At 38.9% G+C, this 13,364-nt stretch overlaps 1 pseudogene; it reads left to right on the top strand.

Annotated features, from left to right (window-relative positions):
* Nucleotides 1-9,501: 9,501 nt before the first annotated feature.
* On the top strand, nt 9,502-9,720 carry LOC111155202 (annotated as a pseudogene).
* Nucleotides 9,721-13,364: the final 3,644 nt, after the last annotated feature.

Raw genomic sequence — 13,364 nt, forward strand, 5'->3', positions numbered from 1 at the left:
ACTGCAGAGCAAAGGATAGGGGAGAGTCTCCTGGAAATTCAAAGCAGTTTTCTGTTTCTGAAGAGCCTCAAGGATCCAGAAGAAAATTATAGGACATTGTTTAGAATCTATAGTAATACTGTATGGAAGACTTTCAAGTAAAATGAGAGCATAATAACTGATACATGATTGGTTGTATGTGAATCAAAATCACTTACGTGAGGACAGAGTTGAGAAGTTCTTCTATGATGCAGAAAAAAGCACAAGCAAAAGGGGACGGAAGATCAAAATGTGAGCAGAGCTCTAATACATGAATACTTAGTGTTCCTAGGGAAGATAGCATGACTAGGAGTTAAAAGTAATTGGGGCGCCTGGGTGGCTCAGTGGGTTAAGCCTCTGCCTTCAGCTCGGGTCATGATCTTAGGGTCCTGGGATCAAGCTCCATGTTGGGCTTTCTGCTCGGCGGGGAGCCTACTTCCCCCTCTCTCTGCCCACTTGTGATCTCTCTCTCTGTCAAGTAAATAAATAAAATCTTTAAAAAAAAAGTAATAATAATGATGAACATTTTTTCATGTGTCTGATAGCCATTTGTATGTCTTCATTGGAGAAGTGTCTGTTCATATCTTCTGCCCATTTTTTTTATATGATTGTCTGTTTTGTGTGTGTTGAGTTTGAGGAGTTCTTTATAGATCTTGGATATCAACCTTTTGTCTGTACTGTCATTTGCAAATATCTTCTCCCATTCCGTGGGTTGCCTCTTTGTTTTGTTGACTGTTTCCTTTGCTGTGCAGAAGCTTTTGATCTTGATGAAGTCCCAAAAGTTCATCTTCGCTTTTGTTTCCTTTGCCTTTGGAGACATATCTTGAAAGAAGTTGCTGTGGCTGATATCGAAGAGGTTACTGCCTATGTTCTCCTCTAGGATTCTGATGGATTCCTGTCTCACATTGAGATCTTTTATCCATTTTGAGTTTATCTTTGTGTATGGTGTAAGAGAATGGTTGAGTTTCATTCTTCTGCATATAGCTGTCCAGTTTTCCCAGCACCATTTATTGAAGAGACTGTCTTTTTTCCACTGTATATTTTTTCCTGTTTTGTCGAAGATTAATTGACCATAGAGTTGAGGGTCCATATCTGGGCTCTCTACTCTGTTCCACTGGTTTATGTGTCTGTTTTTATGCCAGTACCATGCTATCTTGGTGATCACGGCTTTAGCCATGAGGGAGATTCAAATTAAAACCACATTGAGATACCACCTTACACCAGTTAGAATGGCCAAAATTAGCAAGACAGGAAACAACATGTGTTGGAGAGGATGTGGAGAAAGGGGAACCCTCTTACACTGTTGGTGGGAATGCAAGTTGGTGCAGCCACTTTGGAGAACACTGTGGAGATTCCACAAGAAATTAAAAATAGAGCTTCCCTACGACCCTGCCATTGCACTACTGGGTATTTACCCCAAAGATACAGATGTAGTGAAAAGAAGGGCCATCTGTACCCCAATGTTTATAACAGCAATGGCCACGGTCGCCAAACTGTGGAAAGAACCAAGATGCCCTTCAATGGATGAATGGATAAGGAAGATGTGGTCCATATACACTATGGAGTATTATGCCTCCATCAGAAAGGATGAATACCCAACTTTTGTAGCAACATGGACAGGACTGGAAGGGATTATGCTGAGTGAAATAAGTCAAGCAGAGAAAGTCAATTATCATATGGTTTCACTTATTTGTGGAGCATAACAAATAGCATGGAGGACAAAGGGAGATGGAGAGGAGAAGGGAGTTGAGGGAAATTGGAAGGGGAGGTGAACCATGAGAGACTATGGACTCTGAAAAACAATCTGAGGGTTTTGAAGGGGCGGGGGGTGGGAGGTTGGGGGATCCAGGTGGTGGGTATTGGAGAGGGCACCGATTGCATGGAGCACTGGGTGTGGTGCAAAAATAATGAATACTGTTATGCTGAAAAAATAAAAAAATAAAAAAAAATCTACCTTAAAAAATAAAGTAATAATAAAGGTTGGAATAAAATTAAAGTACACAGGCTGAAGGAGCTTGCTGTAGTTCAGATAAAAATAGAAGAGATCCATATGTAGATATGTCCAAAGAGAAAATTTTGAATTACACAAGTTATAAAAATCCTACAAATGCCCGCTTGGAAAAGGCAATTTAACTACACATTGGAGAGACATACTGAGAAGTTTTTGGCTAATAGCACCCTGATACTGTTTGACGGAATTGTCTTTTCCCCATGAGAGTCAGCACAGCAAAGTATTGGGCAAGAATCTTTATCCTTTCCTGCCAAGAAGTGGGGATGTAACCTGAGATGAATAGAGCTGTGTCCCCGGAGCTGGAAATTTAGCAGAGCAGCACAAAGATGGAAGTCAGTTTCTTCTGTTCGTTCACCCCAGTTCCTGGGCCTTGATGTCCATTGTCAGTTCCTGCAACTGTTATTTCGGGAGTGGCTCTCTGTTTGTCTTTTCAAGCCTTTTGGTGAAACTCCCCTTAGATTCTGAGTTCCTCTATAACCCTTCCATAAATTTCACTTTTGCTGCACTTGGCAAGAGACCCTAAGGGAAGAGAAGATCTGGGGGTGGGGCTCTAGAGTACCTGTAAGAATGAGGAAGAAGGTGGTTATAATCCCTTTCATATCATTTCCTGTCACAGGTCCCAACAGACCCCCGTATAGGAGAGCAAAGCCATTATGCTCCCCTGATGCACCAGTAGGTGGCGCTCTGACAAACTGAGTAGCTCATGCCACAAAGGGTCTGAGGTCTCCTGGAGCAGAGGGTGGGTGGCCCCTTGGGATGGCCAGAGAAGAATCAAATCATATCTCTATGTTATCATCTCTGGCTAATTTGCTGTGGCCTTACTGTGGTGCCTTCAAGACTCACCATTACTGAGGTAATGGTCAGACCACTGTCGGTATAGTTCATGTGGAGTTCCTTCCTTGTCTTACCACTTGGGGGAGCTGAGAGTGTATCAGATGAGACAGTTGCACTGTCATTTTAATGACAGCATGCATTTTTAGTTTACTGTATTTATATTCTGTGTACACGGACACACAAGTCTTAGGATTTCTTGTGTCCTCTCAAGACACTAGCAAAGAAGCCAAGATCGGTTGTCTTCGGTATCACTGGAAGTTTGAAGACTTCTAAAACTGCAGTATGTACAGGATTTGGGAGAAGAAAAGGCCGTGACCCAAGCATTTTTTTAAAAGCCTTTATTTATTTATTTGACAGAGAGAGACACAGCCAGAGCAGGAACACAAACAAAGGGAGTGGGAAAGGAAGAAGCAGGCTTCCTGCAGAGCAGGGAGCCTGATGCGGGGCTTGAATCCAGGACCCTGGGATCATGACCTGAGTTGAAGGCAGATGCTTAACCGACTGAGCCACCGAGACGCCCCGACGCAAGCATTTAAAATAAGTCACGTTGTCTTTTGTGAAGGAGGGCAATAGAAATCTATTTTTAAGGGTGCTGGGTGGTGCATGGGTAGAGGTCTCCACTCTTGGTTTTGGCTCAGGTCATGATCTCTGGGTTCTAGGATAGTGCCCTGGTTCGGGCTCAACCCAGTCAACAGAAGGGTCTGCTTGGGATCCTTGCGGCCTCTCCCTCTGCCCCTCCCCTCGTGCTCTCTCTCTCTCTAAGATAAATTAATCTTAAAAAAAAAAAAAAAGAAGAAGAAGAAGAAAAAGAAAGCTATTTTTGGATATGTAAGGGTGCAGGGATCAGGGCATCCACATTCCCTTCTTGAAAAACCTGTTCCAGTCAACCAAAAAAAGGAGCAAATCAGAGCGCTCAATGAGGGGAACCATGAGGCACGGTTCTAACCTCAGCCTAACCCGAAAGCTAACCTGAAGCCAGGAACCTGCTGGATTCTTTGTCGCTAGGGGATTTTTGTAATCAGAGCAGAAATCTTGGTCCAGCTTTGCTTCCCTGAGCCGCTTCCTTCCTCCGAGGCTGATTTTCCTGTACCAGGAAACGTGTCTCTTGCGACACACCCTTTGTCCCCCTTACAGATGCCTTGTTTGGTGAGCTCTTGTAATTTTTGTTTCATTTATGTATTTGCAAACAACACCTTACCTATTCACAGGGTTGTGACTCAGAGCTGAGAATAAATACATTTCCCTGTTTCCACTGAGCAGGACATTTAGTGCAACTTCTAAGCAAAGTCATGCGGTCTGCATCTTTAACACCTGGACTGAACAATTTCACCAAACAGAAGGAGAAGAATTGGTTTGTAAGTATATGTATAAAGGTATACAATAAGTGAAAAAAAAGAGAAGTAACCTGAATGCTATGACTAGAGAGTGGTTGGATAAACTGTGGCTGTGTCCATATTTCTGGAATGTTGTGTGGCTATTAAAAAGGAGGAGTTGGGGGACGCTGGGATGGCTCAGTCAGTTAAGCCGCTGCCTTAGACTCGGGTCATGATCCCAGGGTCCTGGGATCGAGTCCTGCATAGGGCTTCTTGCTCGGGAGGAAACCTGCTTCTCCCTCTTCTACTCCCCCTGCTTGTGTTCCTGCTCTTGTGGTGTTTCTCTCTGTCAAACAAATAAATAAAATCTTAAAAAAAAAAAAAAAAGGAGGAGTCAGATTTATATGCACTGACCAATAGGAAAGGCCACCATGAAGTAAGATGGAGAGAAATGTATATAGAAAAATCAGAGCAAGAGGCACCTGGTTACCTCAGTCAGTTAAGCATCTGCCTTTGGCTCAGGTCATAATCTCAAGGTCCTGGGATCAAGTCCTGTATCAGGCTCCTTGTTCCACAGGGAATCTGCTTCTCCCTCTCCCTCTCCCTCTGCTGCTCCCCCTGCCTGTGCTCTGTCTCTCTTAAATAAATAAACAGAATCTTAAAAAAAAAAAAAAAGAAAAATCAGAGAAAAAAACCCTTTTACTGTGAATATTTTCATTTGTGGGTATTGATAGGAGCATAAGGAATAACATGGACATTGAACTATTAACATTTATTGTCTTCAAGTGGATGTGGTGGTAGGAGTGAGGGTCACAGGTAAGAGGAATACTGTTGTGTTTTTATTTGTTATCACTAGGATATTTTTTTGTATGTAATAAAAGGCCATAAAAGTATATATTGCCTTTTCAGTTTGAAAGAGAAATCTAACCAAGTAATAAAGATAATTCATCCTGAATGACCTCAGTATTTTTTAATTGAGGAAGATGGATACGTGATCTGGGGATAGACAAAATATTCAGTCCCTCAGGATGTCATTTCTTGTGATCTATGATGTAGAGTTCGAGTGTTGAGTGTGCTTAAAAATTACTTTATGTTAGATGTTTTCAACTAAATAATTCACTTTCCATAAAGCTTGCCCTTTAAAAGTCTGCAATTCCATGGCTTTTATTATATTTGGACTTGTGCAACCATCACTACTCTCCAAGTCCAGGCCATTGCCATTAATCCCCGAAGAAACCCATTAGCACTCATGCTCTGTGATCCCCGCTCCCCGCACGGTGGCGACCGCTAGTCCACCCTGCCTCTATGGATTTGCCCGTTATGGGACTTCCTATAAATGATCATACCAAAATATGTGACCTCTTGTGTCTGGCTCCTTTCAATTAGCATCATCTTTTCAAGGTTTATTTGCATTGCCTCATGTTGGTTGGTATTTAATTCATTTTATAGATAAATAATATTCCATTGTACGGATGTACGACTTTTGTTTTTCAATTCATGAGTTGATTGGCATTTGAATTATTTCCACGTTTTGCTCTAAGGAGCATCTGAGGACAAGTTTTTGGGTGGGCATGTGTTTTCAATTCTTTTTTTTTTTTTTTAAGTTTGTTTAAGTAATCTCTACAGTCAGCCTGAGTTTGAACTCATGAACCTGAGATCCAGAGTTGCCTGTTCCTCTGGGTGAATCAGCCAGGTGTCCCTGGTTCCAATTCTTTTGACCTCTTCTACATACCAAGGGCAGAATTGCTGACCTGTATGGGTAAATCCGTGTTTAACATTTTTGGAAACTGCCAAGCTGGTTTCTAAAAACAGTTGTACTATATTATAATACCTCAAGGAGTGCTTGAGGATTCTAATTTCTCCACACCTTTGTCAACCCTTGTTGTTTTCTGTTTTGTTTTTAGCTTCTCTAACAACATATATTGTTGAGTTTCTTTTTAAATCAATGTTGAGTATTTTTTAATGCTCGTTGTGTCATTTGCACTTCTTCTTTAAATAAATATCTTTTAAAATCCCTTATTTATTAAAAATGGAATTATTCATATCACGGTGGGGTTTTATATTCTAGATAGAGGTCCCTTGGCAGATATGTGATTTGAAGATCTTTTCTCCCACTCAATGGGTTACTTTCACTCTCTTGATCGTATCCTTTGTAGGACACAAGTTTAAATTTTGAAGCAGTCCAGTGGATCTTTGGTTTTTTTCTTTTGGCTTGTGCTTTCTGTACCTAAGAAACCATTACCTAATCCTCAATCATGAAAATATATCCTCTATTTCTTTTAAGAATTTTATTAGTTTTAGTTCTTAAATTTAGGTCTGTGATTCATTTTGGATTAATTTTTATATGTTGTGTGAAGTAGGGATCAAATTTTTTTTTTTTTTTTTGGTGTGTGTATACCTTATTTCGGCACAATTTATTGAAAAGACTCTTCTTTTCCCATCCAGTTATCTTGACACCCTTGTCAAAGGTCAGTTCACCATAGATGCATGGGCTTATTTTTGGACTATTAATCAGATCCCGTTGATCTGTATATCTATCCTTATGTCGGTACTGCACTGTCTTGATTACTATAGCTTAGTGTATACTATAGCTTAGTGGTTTGGGAATGTGAATTCCCCAACTTTTTCTTTTTCAAGATTGCTTGGCTATTGTGGGTTCCTTGTGCCTCCATATGAATTTTAGGATCAGCTTATACATTTCTGCAGAAAAACCTGGTGAATTTTGATAGGGGTTCCCTTGAATGTGTAGATCAGTTTGGGAGTATTGCTATCTTAACAGTATTAAGTCTCCCCATCCACGAACATGGAATATCTATTGATTTTGGTCTTCTTAAATTTCTTTCAATGAATTTTTAAAATAGTGTTCAGCATATAAATCTTACACATTTTATTAAATTTATTTAGAAGGATTTTATTCTTCTTGAGGTTATTGTGAACACATTGTTTTCTTAATTTCACTTTCAGATTGTTCATTGCCAGTGTATGAATATACAACTTGTTTCTGTGTATTGGTCTTATATTCTGAATCTTGCTGTATGTACTAATGAGTTCTAATAGTTTTTTTTGCATTCGTTAGGATTTCCTATATATGAGATCATGTTATCTCTAAATATAGTCCTACTTCCTCCTTTATAATCTTGATGCTGTTTATTTTGCCCAGACATATTTGCTTTTAGAACAACATTAAATAGATGTGGTCAGCGTGGACATCTGTCTTCTTAATTGTAGGGGAAAGCATTCAGTCTTTCACTATTAAGTGTGATGTTTGCGTAGGTTTTTCAAAGACACTTTCTCAGATTGAAGAGGTTCCCTTTTATCTTATTTTTTTAAATCATGAAACAGCGATTGTCTTTCATCAGTATTTTTTTTTAAGATTATTTATTTATTTATTTATTTGACAGATAGAGATCACAAGTAGGTAGAGCAGCAGGCAGAGAAAGAGGGGGAAGCAGGCTCCCTGCTGAGCAGAGAGCCCCATGCAGGGCTCTATCCCAGGACCCTGGGATCATGACCTGAGTCGAAGGCAGAGGCTTAACCCACTGAGCCACCCAGATGCTCCCTCATCAGTATTTTTTTTTAAAACCCATTTTATTGAGACATGGCTGACATACAAAAAGCTCTACATATTTAATGTATACAGTCTGGTAAATTTGGAGAGAAGTATACACCCATGAACCATCACCAAAATCTGTGTTCTAAATATATCCATTGCCTTCATTGTCAAAATCTTTTTCTGCATGTGTTGACGTAATCACGTAGTTTTTGTTTTTGACTGTATTAACATCGTGTATTATGTTGGTTGCTGATCAGCTACTCAACCAACCTTGCATCTTGGAATGACTCCCACTTGGTCATGGTGTATAATCCTTTTCTATGTTGCTGGATTCCGTCGGTTAGTATTTTGTTGGATTTTTGCATCTATATTTGTAAGATCTTTAGTTTTGTTTTTCTTTATTTTTGTGTGATGACCGTGGTTTTGGTATCAGAGTAGGACTGCTCTCATGAAATGAGTTGGGGAGGGTTTATTTCCTTATGAAAACTTGTGTAAGAGTTTCTGAAAGATGGACACCAATTCTTCTTTCAGCATAGGGTTGAATTCACCTTTGAATCCATTTGGTCCTGCGCTTTCCTTTGCGGTGGTTTTTTGATTACTAATTCAATCTCTTTACTTGTTATGGGTTTACTCAGATTGTCTGTTTTTTCTTAAGTCCGTTTCATTCAAGTGTTTCTGGGCATTTGTCCATTTCATTTAGTTTACATTAATTGTTTCCATACAGTTATCTATTGTATTTCTTTATAGTCATTTCATTTTTATAAGGTCGGTATTTATATTACCCATCTCATTCCTCATTTTAGTAATATGAGTTTCTCTCTTTTTTGTCTTTGTTAGCCTAGCTAAATGTTTGTCAACTTGCTGATCTTTTCAAAAAAGCAGCTTTTGGTTTCATTGATTTTCTCTATTGTCTTTCTAGTCTCTTGCACTAATTTCTGCTTAAATATTATTACTTCCTCTTTCTTCTTGCTTTAGTTTTAGTTTGCCCTTTGTTTTTAGTTTCTTACGATGGAGTTTAGGTTATTAATCTGAAATTTAAGAAATTTTTTTATTTAAGATTTCATTTATTTATTTGAGGGAGAGATAGCTAGAGAGAGCACGAGTGGAGGTGGGGGACAGGAAGAGAGAGAAGCAGACTTCCCACCGATCAGGGAACCCAACTTGGAGTTTCATCCCAGGATTGTCAGTGGAAGGTAGATGTGATGATTAACTGACTGAGCCACCCAGGTGCTCCTAAAATTTTTTAAAACATAGGCATTTACTACTATAAATTTCCCTCCAAGCAATGTTTTAACTCCCCTCCCCCCCATAAATTTTGGTATGCTATGATTTTATTTTCACTTAAAGTATTTTCTAATTTCCTCTGGTGATTTCTTTTTTGACCCATTGGTTATTTAAGAGTGGTTATTTAATTTCCACACTTACAAATTCTTCCAGTTTCCTTGTTTCATCAATGTCCATTTCTTTCCATTGTGGTTGGAGAACAGTCTGTCTATTTTCAATCTTGTAGATTTCCTGAGGTTCATTTTATAGCTTAATGTATAACGTATTCTGGAGAATGTTCCTTGTGTACTTGAGAGGATTGTATATTTGCTACTGTTGGATAAAATATTATTAAAGTGTGCTGATGGGTTTAGTTGCCTTTTGATGTTACACATTACTTTATAAAGTCAGCTTGTACAGTCTTGGATATATTGCATGATTAGAACTATATAACAATTCTTAACAGAATATTCTGAGCAAGCTGTGGCTGGGGCTTTATTGGCCTCGCTATGTCTGCCATTTCCAATTTTCAGAGGCTCTTGACTGTAATCTTGCAGCTTATGTGGACCTGTACTAATATCCGATCTTTGGCACCCAGCCCCCTGGACAGAAATAAAACTGGATTGTTTGATATATTTTGGAAGTGTGCCCAAACTGGTGAGCGGAAGAGTTTTTGTGTTGCGGTGTGCTGTATAGTGATGGCCTTCAGCATCCTCTTCATACAGTAGTTTGGAAAAATATCAGAATTCAGTCACCATCAGATTTCAGTATGAAAAAAGGACTTACGTGCAGAAAATAATGGGATGAATGGTTAACACTTTTATTTCTGAATGTTGAATGAGATATATTTCCAGCTGCTCTTCTCTATTTTTGTTATTGGGCCAATGTTCTATATAAATAGGATGCAACCATTTAATTAAGAGTTAGGGGTACCTGGGTGGCTCAGTCTGTTAAGCAACTGCCTTTGGTTCAGGTTGTGATCTTGGGGTCCTGGGATCAAGCCCCGCATCGGGCTTCCTGCTCAGTGGGGAGCCTGCTTCTCCCCCTACTCATGCTCTCTCTCTTTCTCAAATAAATAAATAAAATCTTAAAAAAGAAAGAGTTTACTATGTCTGTAACAGTGAACCTTGGTATGGTCACTACAAGATTACTTTCTGCAAATGTTATTCTGTTATATCAAATACCAGGTTTTAGTGAGGTATGTCTAAGGCACATCATAGAAAACAAAATTGGTAAATAACTCAAGTTCCTTTCACTGTGATTTGGAAATGATGAATATTTATAGAATGAGAAAAAAATATTTTGAGGGAATCCGTGGATTTTAATAATTACTTCTACCTGGTGTGATTGTGGGTAGCATCCCCCCTTATTCTATTTTCCTGTATTTTTCACGTTTCTTGTGTTGAGCATGAATTATATAATACTGATAAATTTAAAATCAAATCAGACAAAATGGAAGCGTACAGTTAGACTTACTGGAGGAGGTAATGAAACTGTGGTAAGATTTATCCAGATATATTTCTTACCACAAAGCATTGTGAAAACAGCTAGTCCTCAGAAGCTGTATGTTGAATCAAAGATGACAGCTTTCCATCTGTGCAAACATTGAGTATAAATATAAGGAATAGACTGGTTACTTTGACTTTCACATTAAACCTGTAGACTTCATATAGCTCATTTGTTTAAGATGTGAGAAAAAAGACCTAAGGATTGGAATCCTCAATCTTTTTTTTTTTTTTTGAGCCTATCTCCTATTATCTGCCAATAGCCTTGCTGTTGTCAGCAAGATCGCCTATTTTTGGATTTGGCAACTCCATAGTCAGTGTCTTTTATTTTATGCTAGCAGAACCTTAATTAAAGTTTTGCTGGCTATGTTTTGCTAATTTTTCAACAAATAAGCAAATTTTAAAGTCCCACTCTATGAAGTAATTATGTGTACCTGTTCCTCTTCCTTCCTTCCTTCCTTCCTTCCTTCCTTCCTTCCTTCCTTCCTTCTTTCCTTCCTTCCTTCCTTCCTTCCTTTCTAAAAAGAGGGAGAGAGAGCATGGGAGGGGCAGAGAGAATATTTTTTAAAAAATATTTTATTTATTCATTGGACAGACAGAGATCACAAGTAGGCAGAGAAGCAGGCAGAGAGAGAGGATGAAGCAGGCTCCCTGCTGAGCAGAGAGCCCAATGTGGGGCTCGATCCCAGGACCCTGGGATCATGACCTGAGCCGAAGGCAGAGGCTTTAACCCACTGAGCCACCCAGGTGCCCCAGGCAGAGAGAATCTTAAGCTGACTCCACACCCAGCATGGAGCCTGACCAAGGGCTCCATCTCCTCACCCTGAGATCATGACCTGAGCCGAAATCAAGAGTCAGATACTTAACTGACTGAGCCACCCAGGTGTCTGGATGTGTAGGTGTTTTTTTTATTAAATTAGAGAACAATAGCAATGTTTATTAGTTCATATCCACATTTGGTCAGAAAAGATTCGCAATGGTTTGCAAAGGAGTTATTTCCTACAACTTCAAGGACTTTTGCTTTAATGGACATGGTGGAAAGCTTAAAATGCAGGACTTCTGTGACTTCTAACTGCTCCGTTCTTGCTCACAAGGAGAGGATTTGCAGAATCGGCATTTCTTGTAATAGGATCATGTTGTAAAATGTGGTGCCATCTGCAAATAGATTAATAATATGGGAGGCAGTGCCAGTTTTTATGCCTTGTAATTTGGGATGATTCTCATCACAACTGCGAGTGTTTCTATGGGGAAAGCAAGAGGAATAAGCTGCTTATCACCTTATGTCTCCCTAGATTCCAGTCTAAACTACAAAATTTATTTCAGGACAAGCATTAGCTCCTTAGGTAGAGAAATAATTCTCTCAAATCATATCTTCTTTCTATTTCTGAAGAAATATTCCCTCTAGGGAGCTTCTGGTGCATGAACACATTATTACAATTTATGGTCACGAATTAAATTAAAATTTCCTCTATCCATGTGTGCCAACTTCCCATTCCTAATAAATCTGCTGTGTTTAGGAGTGATGGGCATCTATAGAACTGTTTTTGTTGTATCTCTATTGAGTTAGGACAAGAGCACAAATGAGGAATATTTTGTTTGCTAAAATGTACAATGAAAATTCAAATAAAAATAAAAATTGACAAGAATCCCATCTGGCTCCATTCTTTTGTAGCTCTTAAGATTTTCAGCGTTTTTTCCCAGTGTTTTGTTTTGCTTTGTTTTTGTTTTTCATGACCAGACACTGAGGTCAGAATGGGAATTTAGCAATCTCATGAATTTCAGGCCATCATGGTTACATGGCTAAGGAAGATAAAGGGACACGTTTTGTTCTCCAAATTCTCATAGTATTTTTTTTTTTTTACTTTTGTAGGAGGATTATATATGAATATATGGGTGTGAGTATAGTAGATGTATTAGTTGGAAATATTTGCCCTTCTATTTTATTCTTTATTTTATCTCTGAAAATTTATCATTAGAATATTTCAGTTGTTGGGGCGCCTGATTGGCTCAGTGGGTTAAAGCCTTTGCCTTTGGCTCATGTCATGATCCCAGGGTCCTGGGATTGAGCCCTGCACTGGGCTCTCTGCTCAGCAGGGAGCCTGCTTCCTCCTCTCCCTATCTCTGCCTGCCTCTCTGCCTACTTGTGATCTGTCAAATAAATAAATAAGAATCTTTAAAAAAAATATTTCAGTTGTTAATCTAAGAGTTTCAGGATACCAGCAAGCTGCTCTGGACCCCAAAACCTGATGATTATGTCTCTCTTAAGTTTTGAGATTCAGTGTTTTAATATATTGGCTGGCAGAGGCATGAAAGTACCCTGCGTAGACTCTGATGCACCTTTAAGCTGATATTCTTGAAGTATTTGATCTGAATTTATTTAGAGTAAAGGCTGAGTACTCTGTGGAGTAAGGCGGGCACTTGGGACTCCCCTTTTATTATTTTTTTATTTTTAATTTTTTTCAGCTCTGGCTCCAGACTTACATATGATACTCAGTATAGCAAAGATCTTGTGGTGAACTTGATTGGACTCCCTTGCTTTTTAATGGAATAAGGAAAGGATAATATGAAAAACACTTATGTGACTATATATGAAGTAAAAGAATGTTTAATATTTGGTCATATTTGCTTCATAGCTTCTTCTCCTTCTCTATTTTAAATAGAATAAAATATTACACATAAAAGTGAAGGCCCATTACCCCACTCTGTCCAGTGGCAGTGCTGTTGTGAATTTGGTTTGAATCTAGTTTATGTGTATACACCTTTATGAATTTGTGATCAATACGGAAGGAGGCTGTGGGCTTTTGATATTTATATGAATGATAGTATCCTTCACCCAGTGTTTTGAAACAGGCTTTTTTCACTAAGTG

The sequence above is a fragment of the Enhydra lutris genome, unplaced genomic scaffold, assembly GCF_002288905.1.
Source record: "Enhydra lutris kenyoni isolate GAN:26980312 unplaced genomic scaffold, ASM228890v2 scaffoldscaffold40, whole genome shotgun sequence".
In the NCBI taxonomy this organism is placed as follows: Eukaryota; Metazoa; Chordata; class Mammalia; order Carnivora; family Mustelidae; genus Enhydra; species Enhydra lutris.